Source organism: Sinocyclocheilus anshuiensis, unplaced genomic scaffold, assembly GCF_001515605.1.
Source record: "Sinocyclocheilus anshuiensis isolate Anshui unplaced genomic scaffold, SAMN03320099.WGS_v1.1 scaffold96, whole genome shotgun sequence".
Taxonomy (NCBI): Eukaryota; Metazoa; Chordata; class Actinopteri; order Cypriniformes; family Cyprinidae; genus Sinocyclocheilus; species Sinocyclocheilus anshuiensis.
In genome coordinates this window covers 641,416-645,401 of record NW_015554094.1, presented here as the reverse complement: position 1 = coordinate 645,401, position 3,986 = coordinate 641,416, and positions in this window count along the sequence as shown.

Here is a 3,986-nt window from a genome sequence, read left to right as displayed (position 1 = left end):
ATGAGAAAAGTACGAGAAAAGTATAAAAGAAAAATGTCTGGATGTAATGGTAATACTTATTCAGCATTTCTACTATCAAACTGTCAAAAACAAAACAAAACATATTAGAATTTTTGAAATGTTTTTTTTTTAATTATTATTATATATCACCTATATCAATGTAGCATATTTAAAACAATTACATTTATACGTTTCAATGTTGTGGAAAGGAAAATTGTAGCTCCTCCCCTTGATAGTTGGTACAGTCCTGCTAATGTTGCTGTGCTAATAACGCACAGAGGAAACTAACGGAAGGTAAATGACTTTAAATTTATATATATTCAATTAATAAACGTGTTCTATGCTTAATTGTGAGTATTAAAGTTAAGTAAACGTTTATAAGAGTTTTCTGCTGACGCAATGGGATTAAAATCTCGTGTTTATGTGAGGACAGTAGCAGATAGTGTGGACGCAGGCCCAGAGCAGTCACCTTCACATCAACACAAACATTTATAAATGTGATGATTGCTTTTGTTATGACATTTCTACTTCGATGTTTTATTTAAGTCAGTAGATATTAATACGGTTAGACTAGGTTTATGTAGACAGATCAATGAATGCTGCAGAATTGCTGTGACTATTTGATGTTTTGACTCCACATAACTGACATAATCACATATATACTGACATGTGTAGACTTACGAGCCACAATTCATTATTTATTATATTATTTATAGCATTTAAGCAGAAGGCATTACTCATTCAACTTCATTTATGTTTTCGCTAACACTTTACAATAAGGTTCATTAGTTAACTACTTAGTTTACTTGAACTAAGAATGAACAATACTGCAGCGTTTATTAATCTTAGTTAATTTCAGCATTTACTAATGCATTATTAAAATCAAAAGTTGTGCTTGTTAACATTAGTTAATGCACTGTGAATTAACATGAACGAACAGAGAACAACTGTATTTTCATTAACTAACATTAACAAAAATACTGTAATAAATGCATTGTTCATGTTTGTTAATACATTAACTAACACTAACTATTGGAACCTTATTGTAAAGTGTTACTGTTTTCTTTAATCACAGGCATCATGGTGAACTTCGCAGCAGCAGTTCGTGAGCACTGGGTCAATATCCTGGTCCCTCTGGGTTTCGTCATCGGGGTTTATCTGGACCGATGGAATGACCAGAAACTCACAGCATTCAGGAACAAGAGTGCTTTATACAGCAGGTCACACGACTTCTTATAAAGATGTCTTAAAACCAGAGCGTGTCTTTGTAAATGAATTATTTTGGAATCTGTAACTTTCTGATTTCAGGGAACTGAAGCCTGGTGAGGAATACACCTGGAAGTGAGACTCCTGCAGTGATATTTATTGGACCCTGTGCCCACTATGTGTATAATGTCTGTTCATCCACCATGTTTCTGATGTGGCGCAATAAATTTTGCATTTAGTTCTGTAATGCCTTGTAGTTTTTATTTACAGCACATTAAGGACAGATGATGGGAGATTTTATACGTTGGCTGGTTTCTATTGTCCAAACTCCTGCTCCACATCAGAGTCATCAAGTTATTAAAGGAACACTCCACTATTTTTGAAAATAGGCTCATTTTCCAACTCCCCTAGAGTTAAACAGTTGAGTTTTACCGTTTTCGAATCCATTCAGCCGATCTCCGGGTCTGGCGGTAGCACTTTTAGCTGTAGCTTAGCATAGATCATTGAATCTGATTAGACCGTTAGCATCTCGCTCAAAAATTACCAAAGAGGTTCTATATTTTTCCTATTTAAAACTTGACTCTTCTGTCGTTACATCGTGTACTAAGACTGACAGAAAATGAAAAGTTGTGATTTTCTAGGCCGATATGGCTAGGAACTATACTCTCATTCCGGCGTAATAATCAAGGAACTTTGCTGCCGTACCATGGGTGCAGCAGGCGCAATGATATTACACAGCGCCTGAAAATAGTCGCCAGCACACTCCCTGTGCAAGCAGGTGGTCATGTTGGTTATGTTGACGGAAGTTAGCCTATTTTCAGGCGCTGCGTAATATTTCATTTTCCGTCGGTCTTAGTACAAGATGTAACTACAGAAGTCAAGTTTTAAATAGAGTTTAAAAATATAGAAACTCTTTGGTCATTTTTGAGCGAGATGCTAACGACTTTCATTACAGCGTAATAATCAAGGAACTTTGCTGCCGTACCATGGGTGCAGCAGGCGCAATGATATTACGCAGCGCCTGAAAATAGTCCGCAGCACGCTCCCTGTGCAAGCAGGTGGTCATGTTGGTTATGTTGACGGAAGTTAGCCTATTTTCAGGTGCTGCGTAATATCATTTCATTTTCCGTCGGTCTTAGTACAGATTCCAGGGGAGTTGGAAAATGAGCCTATTTTCAAAAATAGTGGAGTGTTCCTTTAAATGTCAAATATGTCCTGATTTGATGTGTTTTTGCTGCATCATGTGTTTTGATAATTTCACATAATTTTGATTTCCTATCTGGTTTTACTTGGCTTGTTAAGAGAATATGACCAAAATAACACCTGCAATAACCTTTTTTTCATATTTGAACACAATAGCATATGTTGTTAGAAGACACCAATACTAAACTGTTTTAACACACTGTTTTAGCACTGGTGCAACTATAACTGATTGAACAAATTTATATGCGCTTGTTTTCCCAAAATGTATGGATGGCCTTGTCAATGTATACAGGGTTCCCACTCTTTCATGAACACCAGATTCAAGGATGAAACTCGACTGTGTTTGCTTTTAGAGATGCGCAGCGGCTCAGCTGTTACTATGTTTGGAACTATTTTCGTTGATGCAATATATACAATAAGACAATAAGAATGTTTGCGGGAGCGTGACACACACGTTGGGGGAGTGGGCGGTAATGGTCAGAAATTCAGGGGGAGTGGGCTTAAGAAAACTGTCCCGCTCAGGTCTCTAGGCTGCGCGTCAACACACGGTTTTTTTTTTTTTCGCGCTCCCCATCTCCACCCCCAATCATTAGTGCCATTTCGTTCTGGCTTTGACAGAACATATAGGACAATTTTTGAAATAGCGCCATAAACGGGTTAAAGCAAAAACATAAAAAAATCTTTTGACTGAAAATCTTTCCTCAGCCAAACCCCATTCCACAGCCATACCTGTCACACACACAGTTTAAAAGCATTTTTTCTTCTTCTTGTAATTTCATAAATTTAGACCGTTTTGAGCAGTTGTGTTCAAAGGAATTTAATGAAAGTCAGTACTGGTGAAAGTCGGTACTGGTGATAAATAAAATTCAATTTCTAAAATATAAAATATGCATCAAACTGATTTTTGCTGTAGTTCTTGTATAAGATTTAAATTTGAAAGAATTTCTCAATTTTTAAATTAATAAAAAGTGGCTAAATGTTGTAATAACATGGTAAATCCACAGCCATACCTGTCACACACACAGTTTAAAAGCATTTTTTCTTCTTCTTGTAATTAGGAGCGCTTGTCCTCCTACTTTAAAATAATAAAAAATCAATAATCAATAATAAAAAATTATTTACACCTAATATGAGGTAACATTTGACAAAGTGACTTACAGGGGTATTTTCTTTTTACCTTTGTAATGGTATCTTTTTCATCTATGTCAAATTCAAAAATTTATATTTATAAGCTTTTTAAAATTTCTATTTAAAACAATATAATAAGAAGTAGAATAAGACAAATAGGTTACCAATCATATGAAATTAGTATTAATAAAAAAATTATTTGTACAAAGTGAAAATATTTCATGAGCATTTTAAACCTTGTACATGTGCAAATCTGTAAAAAAAATATAAAGAAAATAAATAAAAAAATAGGACTTTTACTATTTGCTTTTATACTGTAAGCGCTTTTTACCAAGATGTTTTTCCAATTTTTCAAGTTCTACATTTTCTCCATAGCTCCATGTTGCAGTAAGTTTTGGGAGTTAATTTTTAGTCCATCTCCTATCCTGAAAAGTCTGTCTTGCAGAGAC